Source organism: Triturus cristatus, chromosome 1_2 (genome assembly GCF_964204655.1).
Source record: "Triturus cristatus chromosome 1_2, aTriCri1.1, whole genome shotgun sequence".
Lineage (NCBI taxonomy): Eukaryota > Metazoa > Chordata > Amphibia > Caudata > Salamandridae > Triturus > Triturus cristatus.
In genome coordinates, this window is record NC_140580.1 from 572,141,894 (window position 1) to 572,154,677 (window position 12,784).

Here is a 12,784-nt window from a genome sequence, read left to right on the forward strand (position 1 = left end):
CATCCTCCTCTGGATAAATAGCAGATAGATTCAAAAGGACATTTAAGTCTGATGTCGCATTTTTATTTATACTTGGAGCCAATAGCTTTATTTGATCAAAAAAGGGAAAAGTGCCTCGAATGCAAAGTGTCAGTAGTAAAATATATGGAATTGTATAAGGTAAGGTAGTTTTTCTCTTAAAACAGAGAAAGTATATGGCGTTACTCGATTTATATGACAAATCCTGCCTTCCATTTCCAATATTTCCTTACAATTCATGCTTAAATACTCTTGCTAACACTAACCATAACTACTGTTGTTTGTAGAAACCATAAATAAAAGGTATTGATGTGCTGTCATAGATCTTACGTAATATGGATTCCTTGTGCATCTAATAGTGTTGCAATGTGCCACATTTTTTGAGAGAACAAGTATGTGCTACAGATGTAACGAGGACCATGCGCACATACAAACTGTCCTACTGTTGAATGTTCAGCTCACAGAAATATTCATGTTTGAATGCCATAACTTTAGCAATTTATTACTCAAAATCGGTACTGCATATGTCATAAGCAGTAATTCCTTGTAGATAAACATAACGTGTATTTGTAAAGCACACTTTAACCGCTAAGGGTAACTTGGCGCTGAATAGCAGATGTTTATTGCTGTCCAACTCAATGGTACTAATTGTATCGATCTTAGAACGATGACAGGCTGAGTGGGCCCGCCGGGATTTGAAGCTGAGACCATGAGGTCAAACACAGGCCCCTACAGTGGACGCATTAGTCCACTAAGCCACCACACCCAGTGCCACATAGCGTTTCTCCTGCTGCGCCTCTGAAGAAGAAAAGGGTATTATGAAATCGGGCCATCTTTTAGTAGTACATCTATGCTGATGTTAGACGGATGAAGAAAAATAGAGGAAAGCCTATGCCACCTCAATGACATGAAAATGCATCCTTCCAGCAAATGAGTCTTTGTACCAGTATCGGGCAGTTAAACAGGAAAATAATGAAGTCTATATGTATAAATCTCGTATTAATTAAATCTCCTCAGCAATAATCAGTTAGCACAACTATAAATAAAATCTCAACAGTATGTTATGAAAAAACAATCTTTAACCCAAAACAGTGTATATGATCGCTAAAGGGAAATGTGAGAAGTTGGCCTGATGTATGATGTCACTAGTTATAGTGTACACCTTATATCAGTCCAAATACCCTTATGGTGATTGGTTGTAAAGTCAACCTTATAGACCAGCTATCCTAGTGGTAGCATGGACAAGGGCAGTCTTAGGCTAAACTCTGAATGGCATGTGAAGCCAGCTGTGATACCATATATAATCCCTTGAATACCAAATGAAAGGACACCACAACAGATATATATATAAAATAAAGTGTATTTATTCTAAGCAAACCCTCAGCACTCTTTATGAGATTAGAGGTAAGTACAACACAGTCTTATTTATGCATACATTAAGTCACACAGGTAAGTAATACAGTTATGCCCTAGGGGCCACGCAAACCATATACTAAGTAAGTGGTATAAGAACCACTGTCACGGAAATAGAATAGGCCTAGGGAATCGCTGGGGCTACACTACACTAGCGTTAGTTAGGAAGTGGGAGGCCCACGGGATTCGTGTGCAGAGTGGAAACACTCACGCGTAATGCGTAAAAGTCAATAGCAATAGTACAGTTTAGAAAACGGTAGATTTAGGACACTTCCGGAGTAGCTAGGAAGTTGAGACTTGAAAACTAGACACTAGGATAGTCACTATCCTGATGAGCACCGGAGTACCCAAGTTACCTAGCCCACAGGCTGCGGGTGCATAGGGGTGAAGATGCGTCGTTTTCGTCGTCGACTCCTATGGATGCCTGAAGAAAGATGCTGACAGGCAGTCAGTGAAGAGTGTCCGGTGGATCCCAAGGCTGGGATCCAGAAGAGAAGAAACCTGCAAGCAGAAGGGACAGAGTCAAGGTCACTAGCCAGTGACCACGTGGAACCAGGAAGGAACCAGGCGATGTCGTGAAGAGTTGCAGGTGAAGGTGAAGCTTGTCGCTGCAGCCAGGAGGACCAGGAAGCGTCGAGGACGACCAGGACCAGGAGGCGAGCTGTCCCACGAAGGCTCTTGCTGTCGGCGGCGTCGAAGTTGGACTAGGACTCACCAAGCCTTGGCAAGCGGAACCCACGAAGAACAAAGGACTTGCTTCTGGTGCAGACCAGGAAGGTCTGGGGTGCTTCTTCTTTGCAGAGAAGCGGGAGCCAGTCTGGAGGAGCCAAACCAGCGCAGAAGATTTCAGGGTGCGTCGTCACAGAGGCCACTAGCCAGCGGGCAAGCAACCGGACAGACGCGGCAAGCAGGAAAATGCTGAAGGGCCCCACGCAGGACTCGTGGAGTGTGGGGGGCTGATCTTCGGTGCAGATGGTGCTTGGGGTTGGGGCTTCTCAATCCCCGGTGCACAACTTCTAGGGTACCTCAGAAGCTGCGCTGTAAGTTACTAGCCACTTTTCCCAGGTAGCCGGTCCCACGTCGCTCGTCGCCTCCACGGATCTCAGCTCTGCTGCAGATGTGGATGAGGGTCGGAGAAGTCTGGAAGTCAAGGCTCTGGTCGGGCTCTGCAGTCGGTTCCTCGTAGAACGGTCGCAAAGCAAAGGGTAGTCTCTTGATGGTGCCTGTTTGCACAGGGTAGCCACTCCTTGGCTACAAGGGAGATTCTTCAGTCTTCTTCTTTCGTCGAATGTCGAAGGTCCAGAGTTTCTGTTCAGTTTTGCAGGTTCAGGATAATCTAAAGTCTTGAGGCCCAACTCCCACTCTTATACTAATCTGGGGGGCTGGGATACCTGCTAGGTCACGCCTTATGGGTGGGACCTGGGAGGGGGTGGTTACACCCACTTCCCTTTGTCCAGTTTCGCTCCAGAGCTGGGGCTGGAGTGCCCCAGCACCGGTTTGAACTGGACTATGCAAGGAACACCTTGTGTGCCCCAGGCATGTCTCATTCCTTTCAGCCCACCCTGCCCCAATACACTAAAGGCTGTCTGGGGAGGTGCTAGCACCTCCCCAAGCAGGAAACCTATTGTCCAGGCCTCCCTGGCTGGGATCACTCCCAGCTGAAGGAGGTCAGACTTGTGTCGTGGCAGCAGCATCCATTTTGTGATGCTGAGGCTTTGGTCAGAGGTTACACAGCAAAGTAGGATTTTAACATGTCTCTCCCTCTAGAAGGGAGGAATAATATCCTCATCACCAGAAATGGTATGGGGGTATTATTCCAAAGTGTTAGACACCTTACACGACATGTTTTGATACAGCCCAACCATAGTTACCATAACCGTTTAAGATTATAAGGCACTTTAAGAGTATATGGTAGGCTATATCATAGAACAGCTACAAGGACTTGGTTCCGAAAGCTGCAGACAGGCTCAGCTCATGCTAGAGCACCATCTCACATGTTACCAAGCACTCTGCCTCCAGGATTGTTAAGGCCTGCCATAGGAGTGACTGATAGGTACACATGTGTCTATATATAAGGGTAGATATAGGCATACTATATGTAAGCAAGGGGTGATTACACGACCTTGCCCCAGCTGAGTGATCAGCCAGTTGTGTCTGATTGGAAGGCCAGACCAGGGGTGGTATAATACATGCTGCAGCCCCTGGGAGGCCTAGGGTACACCTATGCCCTGGGTACCTAGGGTACACTGTACAGGGTCCAATAAGGTGATCCTTACCAATTGGTTATGTACCTAGGGTACATGGAGTCCATTTTACAGAGAGAGCAGACAGCCTGAGACCCTGAATGGCAGGATCTCAGGCCAACTAAGTCGAAAAACCAGCTAGACACTAGGCAAAAAGTTGGGGGTAACCATAGTCAGATATCCACCTTCCTACAGGAAATAAAAAATATGAAGAAATACTATGTTTTGCATCATCATGGTTCAGTGTGATAGACCCACCTACAGCAGGGAGGGTACACTAAGCTGTTCCCCGTTTAATAGTAGATGTCATTTCAATTAGATTTTTTTAGTTGAAGCCTTGAAAATGAGTATGTATATTAAAAATCCAAAAAAGTTCCCTCTTTTTTTGTGAAACATTACCCCCTCTGCTGTTAATTCTAATGCTATGATAAGCCACCTTAGTTGTTTTTCATCGAGGACCACCTTGGTACAGTGTAGTCCCTTGGGTGAATTTTGTTGTTGTGAATGGCTTACTTATATTCCTCAAATCCAAGGTGCATTTCCCTTCCTGTTTCTCCAATATATCTCAAATTACAAGGGCAAATAATGTGATATATATCTCCTACTAGTGGTCGCCAGTAGGTAGTTATAGTCCGGACCATGTTTCCTTGGAAAATAGTTTTTTGACCTCCCTATAACTTTGCCATCGTTTGATGAATCTTAACGAAATGTTCCAAAAAAGTGTATGCCTGTGATTCTTGTACCACATTGAAACTTAAAAAGTTTTGGGGTGATCCGTCAAGCGGGGGCTGAGTAAAAAGGGGGGGGGGGCTTTTAAAAAGTGTCTTTCCTATGTTAATTCCCATAGACTCTTTAGACACACCTACAGCCCGATCCGCAGGATGTAATTACACCACATTTGGAAGAAAGCTAGCTTTTGGTCTGCAGATTGTGCTTTTTGTTATTTGGTGTAAATCCATTCAGTAGTTGTTGAGAAATGTAAGGATATTCAAATTTGTTTATCTGCGGTCACTGCTAATTTGCGAATAATAATGTGCTTGTGCAGAGATCTGCAGAACTCTTATTGGCTGCCAACAATTCAACCAGGAAGTGATGGCAGCCAACTTGGGACTCTGCTTCAGACGAGTCCTCAAATCAATGTGAGAAAAAAGAAAAAGGGCAGGGTAGGAATACTCTGACCACGTAGCTGTGGTCTTGGGGACCCTGCCAGGACAAAAACGCACTTTTAAAAAAACTTGCTGCGTAATCCTGCCAAATTTGCTAATTTGTGGCAAAAATGAAAAAAAAAATAAACGCGCGGTTTCCCAAACTTGTTTTTAGTTAAGCCCCAGGAGCATGCCTCCTTTATTACATTAAAGGAGGGGGGCGCACGTGACCATGGGCATCTTTATTTCCCGGGGACTAACACCTCCCTGGAGTTTATGTCAAAGAAAATGCGGGGGCACGGCCTCCCTCTTGCAGCCATTAATGGCCCTGGGGACCGCCACCCCCCAGGACCGGCACCTGCTAATCAAAAGCAAACAGTCCGGTGCCAGCAGGTCGGAGCTGTCAAAGTGCTACCACCCGCTGGAAGCGAAGGTTTCATCTCTTTCCCTGCCAGCAGACATGCGGTCAGGGAGAGAGATGAAACTATTGCTCCTGCATGGACAGAGCTGTGTTTCCAGCAGCTCCCTGCGTACAGCAGCAATGCCGGATCACGCAGGAGGTGGAAAGCTGGCTGGTACCTGAGAAACTTGAGGCACCCCCCACGGTCCTATAGCACATTGGGTGCCCTGGGTAAACCCAGGGCACCCAGGGAGAAATGGCCAAGCCGTGGGCAATGGGGTCCCCGAGTCCGAAATCGTCCCGGGGCGCGGGGCTGCGCGGACCTCCTCCCGTATTCAAATGTGGAGGTTGGGGTCCTGGGGCAGAAATCAGCCTGGGGAGGGGGGTCGTGCTGCCCCCTTGCCCCATATGGAAATTATGGTGACACCCCTCCCCCATTTTAGAGGGAAGACAGTGGGCAGAAAATGAGCAGAAAAGGCAGAAATTAGGGCAGAAAAACAAGCAGGAGAGGTAAAACAGAGGGCAGAAAAAAGATCAGGAAAGGCACAACAGATGGTAGAAAAATGAGCAGGGAAGGCAAAACTGAGCAGAAGAGGGCAAAACAGAGAGCACTTACACACTCACACACACTAACAGACCTACTCAGATTCCTGCACCCACTCACAGACCCACTCAGACACTCACCCACCCACTCACAGACCTACTTAGACACTCATGCACTCACTCACAGACCCACTCAGAGATTCATCCACCCACTCAGACACTCATGCACCCACACAGACACTCATGCACCCACACACAGACCCACTTAGACACTCACGCACTCACAGACCCACTCAGAGACTAATGCACCCACTCACATACCTACTCGGACACTCACACACAGTACTGGATGCTGTTCGGGACTAGTGGCAGGGTGGGAGCTGGGGTGGTACAACAGATGACAGGGAAGGGGGAGGGGAAATGATAAACATAAAAAAGAAAAGAAATTTACCTTCTGTGTGTCCTCTCCTCGCTGTAGCAATCCTGATGCTGCTTTCATGTTAGAATGCAGCCTCAGGATTGGCCTGAGCACTGGGAATTTGTGCTCCCAGGGAAACTGGGAGCCTGTGCTCTGCTTTTTCTAACCCAGCAACGGAGCTGAGTTTCAAGACAGCTCAGTGGGCATGTGTGTTTGGTCGGCCTGCGACGGCCAGCCAAAAACATATGCGCAATGACAGCAGTGCTGCCCACCACTACCTCGCCTGACTGCCCAGTGGCCCCGCCCCTAGGAAGCACCACGCTCAAGTTGAAAAATATAACGATAATAACTTGTTTTATTATCGTTTTATTTTTCAATTTTTAAGGGTGGTGGGGGGGCGACACTCCTCCGCCATAGCGGCGGAGCCGCCACTGCTCACACACCCACTGAGAGACCCACTCAGACACTCACACCCACTCACAGACCTACTGAGACACTCATGCACTCGCTCACACACTCACTGTCAAAGGTTAGTGATTACAGGTTTCAAAAAAACTTAGAAATTCACTTAAAAACCAAAGGCTACAGGTATATTATAGTTGTGAAACTACATTATCAAGGAGCAAGTGCCACCTGCTGTGGTTGGGGGAGGAGAGAGAGGGGATGAAGAGTGACATGCGGGCTTCCAGTCTGCTATGATTTTCATCCGTAGGAACAGGTGCAGGGAGATTCCCCTTGTGCCGTAGTGAACTCTGCACCAATGGCTGACACTCGGAGCCTCACCATACCGCCAGGTGGACCGGGCCACTCCTGGGCATTTCCTGCTATGGGGTTTGCCAATCTAGGCCTCCGCAGGCTGCAGCAGCAACGCCCCGTCAGTCACCTGGCCTGCCTCGGAGTTCGGGGTCTATGCCCCCCCCCCCCACAGCACGGTCTTCAACCCCCCAACCCGGGGCCCATGGCCACTGACCCCCAGAAGCATGAATGTCCCAGGCCAGGCCCGCCTCGAAGTGTAACGTTACCTGTAGCAGCACCGGTGGTAAGTGGAGGGGGGGTGTACACTTATTCACTCCTGGCAGACGTTCGCGCTCGCTAGGGGTGAACCTTATGATGACTGCCAGAATTCACAAAGCTGGTAGGGAAGACAGAAGCTTTGTTGTTGGAACCACAAAACTCTGGAACAATCTGCCCCTCCCCCCCACATTAGAGCTTTGCCGATGCTGATCTCCTTTAGAAAGGATTTAAAAACATGGCTCTTTAATAACTAGGCTCCTTTCCTGCTTATTAGTACTCGGCGCCAAGACACCTCAGGATAAATGTGCGCTTAACAAATTGCAGTAACATAACATAACTCGAGATGATATCAAAAGTGGGACGAGAGATTCAGAAATGTTGGCGTTTGGCATTTGTGGTTAGTGTATTTGGTTGAGTGCTAGTGCACAGAATTTTTGGGATGCCTTTTTTGCTTCCATTCCCCTTTTTCTTTCCTTCTTCTATTTCTAATTTTCCTTATTAGTGATTGTTAGACTTGGGGGGGGGGGGGGGGTCTCTAGTTGGCACAGGTATGCACTTGGGACAAATAGGGACCCTCTCCTCTAGTCAGGGTAAGGGGGTACACTCCTAAAATAACCCCTGCTCACCCCCTTGGTAGCTTGGCACGAGCAGACAGGCTTATCTCAGAGGCAGTGTGTAAAGCATTTGTGAACACATACAGTAATCCAGTGACAACACTACAGATGGTCACCACACAGGTTTTATATCAAAATAAGTATTCTTTATATAGATTTACCACAAGACCATTAAATGACAAAAACACACAATACTGTTACTTTAGATGGTAGAATTTTGCTTAGTTCTCTTAAGTTCTTAGATGCGACACTTTAAGTCAATGTACTTTTTAGATGGGACACGCAGGGCAACGAAAGTTTTGCAACGATGTTGATGCGATGAAGTTTTTGGTGCAAAGAAATAAAGACGTGAAGATCTTCCAGATGCGGTACGCTTCTCCGATGTTGCGAGAAGACTCGACTCGATGCTTCAGCTGCAGCGGCGACACCCTTTACGTGATGCGACGACAGCGGCCTTGGCAGCGACACTCTTCTCCGACGTTGCGAGACGCTTCCGCGCGATGCGATGCTGCAGCGGCGACACCCCTTTACGCGATGCGACGACAGCAGTTCCGACGGCGGCACGCTTCTCCGTGGATGCGAGGCGCTTTTCTTGATGCGGTGCAATGCGAAAACTACGATGGCTGCGATGGCGACACGCTTCTTCCTTAATGTAAGACTCTTCTCTTGATGCGGTGCATCCACTTCCTGGATGATGCAAGACGTTTCCGCTCGATGCGATGCTGCAGCGGCAACACACTTTACGAGATGTGACGACAACCGCTCCGACGGCGGCACGCTTCTCCTTCTTGGGTGGCGCTTCCAGCTCCTTGCGACACGCAGTCCCTCAGAAGGCCCAACAACAGCAGCAGGCACTTCCAAAGAACTCCGGGGAGCTGGGGGGTGAAGTCTGTTGTTCCTGAGACTTCAGCAGGAGGCAAGCTCTTTTCCAAGCCCTTGGAGATCCTTCACAAGTTGAGCAAAAGTACACACAAAGTTCCTTTCTCCTCTCTTTGGCAGTAAAGCAAACACTGCAGGTCAATCCCCCCCAGGTTCAGGGATAGTTTCCTCCTCAGCTTCTTCTGGTTCCTCCCTCAGCAGAGGTTCTTCTTGTTTTCCCAAAGTGATCTAAATTCTTGGGATCAGGGTCCCACTACTTATACCCCAAAATACTTTGTTCTCTGAGGAGAGAGGGGCCTTTGCCCAGTCCAAACCAGTTCTGGAGCACTCTGTTTACATGACTCTTCTTTCCTTTCACAGTGCAGGGCAGAAACATCAGACTCGCCACAGGAGGTGGAGCCAGCATTGTGGAGGGAAATCACAGCCCTGGAGCACTTTGTTGACATGATTCCTTCTCTCCTTTCACAGTGCAGGGCAGAGACATCAGACGCACCACAGGGGGTGGAGCCAGCACTGTGGGGGGCAGGCACTGTCCTATTCAGGTCCCAGGTGCAACTCCTCCGTCCCATCTAGATGCAGATCTCTCTATTCACCACTGGGCGGACTCACCCTGTCTCCTGGAATCCCCCAGCCCTGTCACTCAAACTCCAGACAAGGAATACACAACCTAGCAGAGGCAGGTTTGAATGGTTAGGCAAGAAAATACCTACTTTCTAAAAGTGGTATTTTCAAACACAGAATGTTAAAACCACCTTCACTAAAAGATGCATTTTATCATTCTGAGTTCAGGCATACTAAACTCGAATTTCTACGATGTTCCCTGAGCTAGTTAGGATTATCAGATGTAATAATCAAACTGCCCATTCTGGCCTATGGAGAACAGGTAGCCTTGCAATAGTGAAAAACGAAAATGGTTGTTATTCACTATTAGGACATGCCACACACACCAGGGCATGTCCTACCTTATACTTACACTGCACCCTGCCCTTGGACCTACCATAGGAGTGTCTGATATGAAGAAAAGGAAAGGTTTAGGGACTGGCAAGTGGTGCACTTGCCCAGTCAGCATGACAGTACCAGACTGCACGCAGGCTCTGCAATGGCAGGCCTTAGACACACTTTTACAGGCTGCTTCTGTGGGTGACACAACCAGTGCTGCAAGCCCACCAGCAGCATTTGGATTTACAAGCCCTGGGCACTCCTGGTGCATTGTACTAGGGTCTGACAGGTAAACCAAACCAACCAATCATGGAATAACTAATTCGTACAATAATTTACAATAGGGAGATCATATGCACTTTAGCACTGATCAGCAGTGGTAAAGTGCCCAGAGTCATAAAACAGCCAACAACAGGTCAGAAAAAACATAGGAGGAAGGCAAAAAGTTCAGGGATGACCCTGCAAAAAGGGCCAAGTCCAACAGTGATGTTTCATCATTGTTTGTGCTCTTTCCGTTTTCTCTTCATACCCCTTTTATTGTCAAAGTTACGTACTTTTTCCTGGCATACCTTGATTTTGATAACCTTTTAAAAGCTGTATGTAAATATATATATAGCCTACTGGGGTGTTTGTGCTATTTCATGGGTGCCGCTCCTTCCATTTCTGAGTAAACCCCAGATACATACTACTGCGTAATCTTTCTCAGTCTCTGGGTCCCGCCTCACAGCTCCTGTGGATCTGTGTATACCTACTGCTACTGTGTTGCCTGGGGTAATTCTTGGGTTCCCACTCGACTACTTCAAAGGTCCTATTGTTCCAGACACATACATGTGGTGACTGTTGCTACTGGACCACACCATTGCCAATTCATTAGGGCCTCTAGTCCGTTCCCATATTAGATGCCGTTGTGTGCGTAATATACCGAGCAGGACTTTAAACAAACAAAAATACAAATAAAAAAGAATGTTACAGATTGTAATCCTGTATAAGGAATAAAGTCAGGGCTGGGATACTCTTTCTTTTATTGAGCCACTAACTCCCTAGACACAACCCACATTAGTAGTGATTTTACGTTAGATAGATTAGGGGAAATGTTCCCCCCAATTCTAGGGCTTAATTGTGGCTCACACGTTTACGACCAGCTTTTTGTTGTTCACTGGGGACCAGTTCGAAAAGATGTCTAAGGCGCTCAATCTGTTTCATAAAGCTTTTACTTGCATATGTCTAGCCACCTTAGTTCTTATATCAGCTGCTATATTTCTCCCAAAACTCTCTGTTCAAGGACGGCCATCCTCCTTTCAGTTGTCAGGTTTCCTAATGCTGAAATGGGTGGATGTATCGTCTCATACAGCGGGAGTTTCGAGTTCTCTTTCCTTTTCACTATGTATTGAAAGTTGTATTCTAAAATTTAGAAAACTCTTAAATCGCATGTATTTAATTCTGAGTAGGACTATTTCCTTTCTTCCAGTTTGAGCTCTGAGCTGGGATGCACTCTACCTAGCTAATGGTGTGCTTTATAAGTCATTATCATATTATATCATTTTATAAAGCTTATTATGTATCTTATTTTTACAACTGTAATCAAGTCTGCTTGTTAATAGCAAATCCAATGCCTCTGCACATCCAACTACTGAGGAATTATTTGGAGATGCAATATGTTGTCTCACTTGTCATGTCATTGTTAGTAGCACAGTGAACAAGCCTTGACAAAACCACTAGAACTCGCCTTTGAGACCTATTAGCAAATTTAGTCTTGTCAAAGTGCCTAAAAAAAAACATTTGCAATGCAATTGGTCTTGCATTACTGAACGTTTGAGCTATTGGTGGTGCATTATTATTTGCAACACCAAAAGGTCAATTAATTAATTTTTTTTCCAACCAGCATAGTACTCTTGTCTCCCCTCCCTCATAACCTGTTTCCCATTTTCTGGTTCTCCAGCACTGCACGTTCGTACAAATGGCAATAGTGCTATGCAAATATCATCACTCCACTGCATACAAAAAAAAAAGTAAACGTAATTTTCAACACCAAGAGCACTAGCTTTCACAAATGCGAGACCTATTGCATTGCAAATGCTTGTTGTTTTATTTGTTTCATGTGAGGTTTTGTGTCCACTTATGAACAAGTTGGATAGTGAGGAATTATGCACATATTTTGACATTCCTTTTGTCAGTGCCAAGTGATGTACCTCTTGTTGACACTTGGCAATATTCTGTAACCAAAAAGATACACATTTTAAACCACTAATTAACATAATGATGACATCAATGGAAATTATATCTCAAGATGCCTAGCCTCAAGACATCAGATGAAATTGCATCTCATTGGCCCAGATAAGAAGAAATAACATTCTGGATTTTGACCTAAGTGACATTATGAGAAATAAATTATAAGATAAATGAATTACTTTTGAGTACCTGTTGCCTGCTTTAACTGGCACATTTCATCGTCATCAAATGTACTTTTGCAGTGCGGTATCGTTGCTTACTATACCTAGCAGCAAAAAAAAACAGCATAACAGATCACTGCAGTTAGTTGACAGGGTTTTTACTAACTTTCTTGCTGTTCCAGAGCCTGACTTTGATCGCTTAATAGGTTAAATCACCAGCTTCCCCCAAAGCAATAGGGTAACTGATAATACTGAACCCTGTAACATTGTGGAAAAAGGAGGGTTCTGACAACCTTACTCAATAGAGTTGGCGATTGTTGCCAACCATCTTTACCTTTGAAGACTATGAATGCAAATAGTTTCTTACAAGGAAAACAATAATCTGGCAAAGAGACTGTGACTCTGAGTTTGGAGGTGAATTCTGATTTGTGACGAAACGGATGTTTGCACGGGATCGCAATTCATAGTTTTTCTGTAAATGCTGCACTTCTGAAGATTTCTACAGGTTAAAAGGTAAACCATGCAAAATGTGGCGCATTAAATGCCAATTCTCAATGTTTTGCCTTCGTTTGTAAGATAAAAAACTCTGAATAGGAGTTATTTACTCCACCTGCTAAATAGTTCTCTGTGGAGTCCTGGTAATTACCAGGTGGAGAAAATGCCTCACCCTTTTCAACCTACTCAGAATCGGGGTCAGATACAATACACTGCTCTACCAGTATCAAACACCCAGTTAATGAACTCAAACTCTTCAGAGACTGGTTATCC

At 46.0% G+C, this 12,784-nt stretch overlaps 1 protein-coding gene across 3 annotated transcripts in view; it reads left to right on the plus strand.

Moving 5' to 3' along the window:
- Window positions 1-12,784, plus strand: part of PDZD7 (PDZ domain containing 7) — a 573,233-nt gene that overhangs the window by 301,217 nt on the left and 259,232 nt on the right. The window lies entirely within an intron of this gene.